Consider the following 8,813-nt stretch of genomic DNA (forward strand, 5'->3'; position numbering starts at 1 on the left):
TCATAAGCTCAGGATCACCCAAGAAAACTTAGTCTTAATTCAAGAGCAATTGGCTCAAAATCCCTATGACCCATTTTTGTTAGACTAAGACTTCAAATTGAACACTGAGTTAAAAATTTTGCTTGAACAGGAAGAGGTTTTCTATGCCCGAAAAGCTAGAGCCAACTGGCTCCAGTTGGGTGATAAAAATACTAAATACTTCCACACTCAAGCTCTTATAAGAAGAAAAAGAAATCAAATTCTTAGAGTACGGGATCTTAATGGTCTGTAGGTTGAAGGTGATATCCTTTCGGAAGCTTTCGTTCAAGCTTTTAAGCTTAGATTTACGGCTAAGCACCCCCCTAATCATCACTTGATGATGGACTTTCTCTGAGTAATTGAGCCTTGTGTCACCAGTTTAGATAATGAGAATCTCTTGGCTCCTATCTCAGATTTAGAATTGGAGTGTGCTTTAAAGAGTATTGGCCCTCTTAAATCGCCTGGGCCGGATGGTTTACAAGCTATCTTCTACCAGAAGTGTTGGAACAAGACTAAACATTTAATTAAATGTTTAGTCAATGATTTCCTTTCCACAATATTTCCCTTTAGGACATCAACCATACCAACATTGCCTTCATTCCCAAAGTGGCCTCTCCAGAGTCTGTTAACCACTTTAGACCGATAAGCTTTTGCAATGTTTCGTATAAGATTATCACTAAAATAATTGTTAGTCGGCTTAGGCCTATCCTTGCGAAGTCCATTTCCAAAAACCAGGGAGCCTTTGCCCCGGGTAGATCCATATTTGACAATATTCTTATTACGCATGAACTATTCCATGACTTTAAACATAAGAACGGTTCTAGGGGTGCTATGGCTATTAAAATTGACCTTGAAAAAGCTTATGATTTACTTGATTGGAAGTACATTAGAGGTTGCTTGAATCAGTTTGGTTTTAGCAATGATTAGTGTGATCGCATTATGAATTGTGTTTCTAGCACTTCTTTTTCCATGCTAATTAATGGTTCTCCTTATGGCCATTTTAAGGCTTCTAGAGGAATTCGTCAAGGAGATCCCCTATCTCCTTACATTTTTATTCTTTGCATGGAACCTTTTATAAGACATTTTAATTTACTTGCTCAGAATTCTAAAACTCATGTGGGTCTTCTCTCTTCCCAGGGAGGTGACCGGATCTCTAACCTGGTTTTTGCTGACGACTGTCTTATTTTTGCCAAGTCAACTGCTATGGCTGCCAGAAATATCAACTGCTTATTGGATAATTTTGCCAAAGTGTCAGGGCAGAGAATTAATCTTCATAAGTCCACTGTTTATTTTTCGGGTAATGTCCATTCTCAAGCTCGAAATGCTCTAAGCAATCTCTTGCAGATTCAGCATAAAACCACTCTTGGTCGCTACCTTGGCATACACAATATCATTTTTTGGAAAGATCCTGCTAATGCCAAGATGATGATAGATAGAATTCGATCCAAATTTGCCGGCTGGAAGGCCCAAACTTTATCTAGGGCTGGGCGGCTCACTTTAATCAAGGCTAGTGTTACGAGTGTCCCCAACCACACTCTTTCGTGTTTCAAGTGCCCTTAAGAAGTCTGTAAGGAAATGAATTCCTGTTGTAGACGTTTCTTCTGGGGCAACAGCATTAAAGTTCCCCCTGTGGCCTGGAAAGACATTTGCTTGCCTCAAAGTCTGGGAGGCCTTGGGGTCAGATCTGCGGCTCTTTTCAACAAAACGGCTTTAGCAAAATTAGGTTGGATCTGCTTAACTGATTCTTCCAATTGGTGGGCTCAAATTATGTTGAAGAAGTACTTGAAGAATGAGGGTTCTCTTGTGACTGCTAAAAAGACTTCACATTCTTCGACTTGGAAAGCCATCCTTGAGGCGCGCTATGTGCTTCACAAAGGTATAAGGTGGATTGTTGGTAATGGGCAATCTATTCCTTTCTGGACTGCTAATTGGGTCTTTCCTTTTCCTTTGTTAGATCTAATTCCTGTCTTCCTTTTAAATGCTAAAGTGTCTGACTTTATTCAAAATCAAGCTTGGAATTATGACAAGCTCTCTCAAGTGATTGATGATGATGTGATAGAAAAAATTCTGACCATTCCTTTGCCCTTATATCCTCTTCAAGATAAGCTTATCTGGGGGCCTGCCCCTAATAGAAATTTTTCTATAAAGTCTGCTTACAATTTACAACTGCAGGATGAATAGAGTCACCCAAAAGCCCCCTTTTTGAAGAAAATGTGGAGTTTAATCCTCCCCCCTAAAGTCAAACTTTTTTCGTGACTTCTCATTTGGAAAAGACTGCAAGTTAGAAGCCATCTCTACAAATTTTTACCTAATATCAATCCAGAATGCCCTATGTGTAAGAATCATATAGAGACTATTAACCACTTATTCTTTGAGTGTCAGTTTGCAGTGAATATTTGGAGATGCACTTATTTTTTCCCTAACTATGCTGATCAGAATTTTGATGGCATTGAGTTGCTGGCTTTGCTACCTTATACCAAGGCTGCCGATGGCCCAAATGTTCTTTCTAAAGCTCTTCTTTTATGCTGGCAGATCTGGGAAGCCAGGAATAACTGCATTTTTAAAGACATCGATCCCCATCCAGTTAGAGTACTAAATGTGGCTGGTCGCATTGGGCTAGATTACTGGAAAATTAACTCTTGCCCGCCCCAGAAATCTACTAAAAAGGTTAATATCAAGTGGGAACCACCGCCGCTAGACTGGATTAAAGTGAATTTTGATGGTTCGGTGCGTGGTAATCTGGCTGCAACTGGTTTTGTAATTCTTGACTAGAATGGTAATGTTCGTTTAGCTGGCACTAAAAACTTTGGTCAAGTTTCTATTACAGTCGCAGAGTGTTTGGCTTTTCGGGATGGCCTGGCTCATGCTATTCATAAGGGTTAGAGAAAGATCCTTGTGGAAGGTGACTCAAAGCTTATCATTGATTGTGTTAATAATCTGGTTTCGGTTCCCTAGAGCATAAGTCTCCTTGTGCAAGACATTCGGTTGCTCAGTTCTTACTGCGAAGAGATTTCTTTTAAACACATTTTTCGGGAGGCCAACTTTACTGCAGATGCTGTTGCTAGCTTAGGCTATAGTCTTATTCCATCCCGGTTGTGGGACAGGGGTCTTCTGTTAAGCTATTATGTTCCTTTCTATTTTGACTTGGCTGGACCTGCGTGCCCCCATGGTTTCCGGTTGTAATTCTTTTTTTTCCCTATCAAAAAAAAAAAAAAAAAACTACACATTAATTAATGCTAGCAACTATGGTTAAGCTTCATTTTTTATTCAAGTATATATCCCTGGTTCGAATCCCAGCATTGGGATTCTTCTTTTTAGTACTTTAATGTTTTTTTTTTTTTTGGTCTTCAATCATTTTCTTATATATGAAGATATACCAAAAATACAATTTATTTTGTCTAAGGTCAAATTTTTTTTATTATGGTTATAAAATGTTATATATTTTCTAATATTCTACACACGCGTATTTTCAGAGGGTTTGAATATAAGACAAATTCTTGGTTTACAAAATATTTTTATTTTCAATGGTTAGGAAGAGACTACGTTTAAAGGAGTTTTAAATGAAAAAATATTTTGTAAACCAAGAATTTTTCTTGTATTCAAACCCCAAACAAAAAAAGCAGAAGAAAAAATATAATTTTCCTTGTGTGTGAGTGAATAACGGGCATGTAGACCTCATTCTTTACTTTCGCCCAAGGCTCATGGCCAGCCTTACAACTATCACTTTTCTCTCAAAAACTTTTACGGTAGATTGAATATCATTGTAAATACTAGAAGAAGACTAGGGGCGTTATTTTTGTATGATTAAGTTGTTAATAGAGATAGAGTTCATTGAACGCAATCGACTAAAAATTCTTGTATGAAGGTTTTACTCACAATGTCAAAAATGAAATTCTAAGTTGTGAGAATGCAAATTATTCCTCATACCTAAGACATCAAAGTTGTCTTGTGAACGAGGCATTTATCTTTGAGAACACTATACGATTGTATCGAAAGGCATAGCTTGAAGGTGATTATTGGGATATTCGATAAGCTCACAAAGACATGTAAATGTACAACAAGAAATCTCTACTATCAGTATAGAGAAGAATTAGGGATTCATCTCTATTTTTGTAAGCCTAGCATTACCCCTTAAAAAATTATAAAGACCCATTTGCAGGAGCTCCACCAAGAATCAAATCAAATCATATAGCCTTCTATAAAGTCTTTAAATAAGGGAGTTGATTTTACTCATAAACAGAATCTAAAGAGAAATCTCTTATATTCATAAACAAGCCATTGGTAATGTAGTATTTAGTTTGTTGGAATTTGGGGTGGAAATTTGAACATGTAACCCAGTGAATCGAATTGAACCAAATCAAATATGAAAAAAATTTGAAAATTTTGTTTTGATTTGAATTAGTTTGGTTGGTTTTTGCTACTTAAAAACCGAACCAGACCAATTATATGATGTCAGCTCATATGTTGATACATAACTCATTTTTTCTTATGAATCTTATACTAAGTCCTAGTTTCAATTATCTTTCTCTGAGTACGTTAAGGAATTCGTGTACAGGAGTTGTAAGCATGAGTTCATCGGGAGCTGCTAGAATGCAGAGGCTATTATGAGGAGGTTATGTGCGGAATGATAACAACCATCAATTTTAAATGAACGGTTCAGATTTAAGTAGGAAGTTTTTTTACAATCGGGTTAAAATTACCCATCACAAAATAAGCAACCCGGAACTTCTCTCTCATATCTCCTATTTTCTTTGAAACAGAGGTCCAAAGTCCTACGTCTGAAACTTCCTCTGGAGACAAACAAGAGCTGCCCCTTTTCAACTTCCAGAAGCCGAATTTGCTGCTCCAAAAAGAAAAAAACGAAGACACTCAGATGTGGAGGACGTTGCTGAAGAAGAAGGAACAAGGGTTGAAACCCACAACTCAATTCTTTCACTGGTATGTGATTTTTCAGCCCTATTGCAAACCCTTTTATTCAAAAAATATTCTGTTTTGTTAAACCCCTGTCATTAATGTTGCAGAAAATGGTTCATCATTACCCATTACAACAACTATAACCTAAGAGCTCTCTTATTCTGTCTTTGTGTCACAAAAATTATTTGCAAGATCTTCATAGTAGAGAGAAAAGAAGAAAAAGAGACAAATGATATGTTGAAAGAGCCTCCAGTAGTCTCTCACTCGCCTAACTTTGCACTCCGTTTCTGAACAAGTAATACCCAAGTTTTGAAGAACTTGTAGTACTCTTCTTCAATTCCAATTGCGATGGTAAGTCAAACACTGCAAAACCACTTCTCTTTGTTTCTTTATTTCACTGATTTTGCTTTTAATGTTTTCCAATTTCTTGTAATCATTATTATTTTTTATTCTCTTTTGTATTTATATTTTATTTGAAAAATTGATTTTTACAGTTTTTATTTTATTTTCATACGTAAATATTCTTTCTTGCGTTTAACCCCTTATTACTTTGGGTTTTATTATGATGCCTTTAGTATATTGGCTTTAAGCTTTGTTGAATCAATAATTAATAAATAATGAAAATAACAACACGTTAATCTAATGGTGATCTTTATGGGTCTTGCATACATACAGTAAAATTAATGTTTGTAAGTTTTATGAGAATGCCAATATTTTAACATACTTTTGATCCTGTAAAGTTGGCATATGTTGGATCTTTATTTTCTCTATTGTTTTGGTGCAGTCTACAATCCTCAAGGTTGGTATCATGCCAAGGTTGTGTTGGTGCCGTGAAAAGGGTTCTTGGAAAACTTGAAGGTTTGTTGATAACTCTTGCATTTATCTAGTTCCATTGTCTTGCTCTTCTTCTTCTCTGAGACTATGCTTCTTTAACTGTTTGAACAATGCCAAATGCACTATTGATGATTTCCTAATTTGTATTTTTGTTCGCCTGCCAAGACACACATTCACTTCACCCATGTTTATTACTTTTGAATTGCAATTGAGTAGTATGAAATTGTGTGCATGAATATGAACTTTAATTTTGCAATGGTACTGTCTTGTGAAAGTTTGCCATATGAAGAATTGGGTCATTTAGAAAAGCCAACAATCTATATGAATTTCGGTATTGGTTTTTGTTTTGAAATTGGTTTTAGTTGTGATTGAATGTTATGTTTTTGTTTCCACTGTGATTGAATGATTTGCTTCTAATATGCATTTTTGATCCATTTTATACAGATGGAAGATTGTCTTGTTTCAATTGGCGGCGTTCTTTTGGGGAGGAAATTGCTAACTTTCAGCTTAAATTCGGGTCTAAGAGGACATGTCTTGGAATTTTTCTTATACATATGAATTGTGTTAAAATTCTAGACCAAGAGGAGATGAAATTTTTTTATTTTTTGCCACTTTCTTATGTATATCTTAAGATGTAATGAGATAACATTGTTAGTTCATCAATTTATGAAAGTCAAGTTAGAAGGAAATTTGTCAATCTCTAGTTTCCATGGTTTTATCGTTCCCCTTGCAAAGAAGAAAAAAATACAAATGTAACCAAATCAATGATTTAATTGGCAAATGCCAGGACTGATATGTATTGCATATGTATTGCACATGTATAGCTATTTATTGCTTGTGTATTGGCCCCGTATATCTTTTTTTAAAAGTATGTTGGAATAAATTTATAGGGGGAGTATGAAGTTTGTGTATTGCCATTGTATAGCCTTTTATTGCTTGTGTATTGCTACTGTATTGCCATCGTATAGCCTATTATTGCCTGTGTATTGCCCCCGTATATCTTTTTTTTAAAGCCTTGGAATAAATTTATAGGGGGAGTTTGTGTATTGCCATTGTATAGCCCTTTATTGCTTGTGTATTGCTACTGTATTGACCTCGTATATCCTTTTTTTTTTTTTCAAGTCTGTATTGCGGGTATGAATGTGGGGATGGGGGAAAAAAGCTTCACGGGGATGGGGATGGGAATGGGATACCCACCCCCGATTTGACCCATTGCCATCCTACAAAGGCAAGAAGAATTAGCTATATATACACATAATGTATATAATGTGCTCTCTTCAATTAATAATATAAATAAAAGTATTTTTCCATTGCATACACTTGCAAATATATACAAACAACATATTCAAGACTGAAATTTCTCAAGTAAATTAAACTCAATTTCATTCCATGAGGACTAAATAATTACATGGTCTGTCTGACACACAAATAGTTCCTTAATTACATATTTTTTTTCCTTATAACTATAGTACACTTCTTGCAACAGAATGGAATGTTGTCCCACCCCAAATTGATGAAGGTTCTCAATGACAACAATCTTCTAGAAGCCAACAATAATCTTGCTCCAACTGTTATGAAAAAAAAATGTCAATTATCTCAAGACTTAAGAGTTAGGGTTTCAAATCGCTAGAGACCAAGCTTGTGGGATATGGGCCGTGACATGATCACGTACTCTACCAATTGTTGCTTCACCTTCCCAAATTCATCCATCATCTTCCTCTACAACAGAAACAAAATAAAGCAATATCAATATGTACATATATAAATATGTATATACAGAGTAATACAAAAGACAAATTGGTACTAATGAGGTAGATCTTTGATATGCTCTATTGGAACCATCACTTTCCTTTTATTGCTATATATGCAGATGCGCAAAAGCACAAACAAGCCCAATTTAAAATCTCCTACTTGCGTATCAAGAAAAGACTCAAAGCAGACTAAGTTTCTTATAAAAATAGAGTTCATTGTTTTTCGTCTGTGCTTCATTCGTAACTTATAACTCACATGGTATCCAAAATTTCACACAGTGCATCAAAACTCAATCAAGTTAACTCTGGAACAATGAGAGAACAACAATATTAATCAATGAAAGAATTATGAAAGAGGCTATCATTGATCAACAACATTAACTCCAGAACATAGACACCACAGAGGTATGCAGTACAATTTACTTTCATTTAATTTCTACACAAAAATAATCTTTTAGATTGATATAGTCATTCATTGCAAACTGAAATTTCACAGCCATGAGAATAATGCCAAGAGGAAGAGTATCATATCACCTCAAAATTGGAAAACATCTAATGGACGAGGAAAAGCAAATCTACCAAGCACAAGACGAAAAGCCTTACTGCTCAAGCTTGATCAGTGCATATCTACATGGGCGTTAACCCCCGTATGATCATATTGCTTATTTTTTCTATTCTTGGCATTGGCTTTGCACCATTTATGTTTTAACAGTGCATGAATTGTTCCAAATTAAAAACTTCAAACCGCAGGTCCTAATTATAGGCAGTAAATTATGACTTAATAAAAAATAGTCATTGGAGTTGGATCTAGAAAGCTGAAAGCATCACATGGCTCAAAGAAACCAAATCAGGGGACCACGTACAACAGGGGCTGTTGTGCTAGCTAGTACTGCAGGGCAGGGTAGGGCAGGGCAAGGCAGGGCAGGTCATGGCAAGGGACATTTGGATGCAAATGCTAGAGATATAGACCCTTTCTTTTAGGTAAATGAGGAAGACGAAGCAGCAGAAAAACCTGGCCATGTGAAGTAGCAGCATCAGACCCTTTCTATGTTTCTTTTGTTTGTTCACATACTTTTTTGCCATATCATGGCCCTTAAGATTCCTGCAAAATAATAACATGAACTTTATTTCTCAATTTCACAATGACACAAAACAGTGTAGTATTAACTTGTTCACAGCACAAGTTAAATGGCGATGTCGAAATGAAAGAAACTCAAGGCATGACACAAAAGTTGAAAAATAAGAAAATAAATCTAATAGAATTCCAAATATCAAATGACACAACCAAGTATCCAT

The 8,813-nt window shown here is 35.7% G+C and overlaps 1 long non-coding RNA gene across 1 annotated transcript; it reads left to right on the forward strand.

Annotated features, from left to right (window-relative positions):
• On the forward strand, positions 4,867-6,455 carry LOC109949251. Its single transcript, XR_002271817.1, has 4 exons — positions 4,867-4,956; positions 5,040-5,283; positions 5,717-5,790; positions 6,211-6,455. It is a non-coding gene; the product is annotated as an uncharacterized LOC109949251 (long non-coding RNA).

This window comes from Prunus persica, chromosome G5 (assembly GCF_000346465.2).
Source record: "Prunus persica cultivar Lovell chromosome G5, Prunus_persica_NCBIv2, whole genome shotgun sequence".
Lineage (NCBI taxonomy): Eukaryota > Viridiplantae > Streptophyta > Magnoliopsida > Rosales > Rosaceae > Prunus > Prunus persica.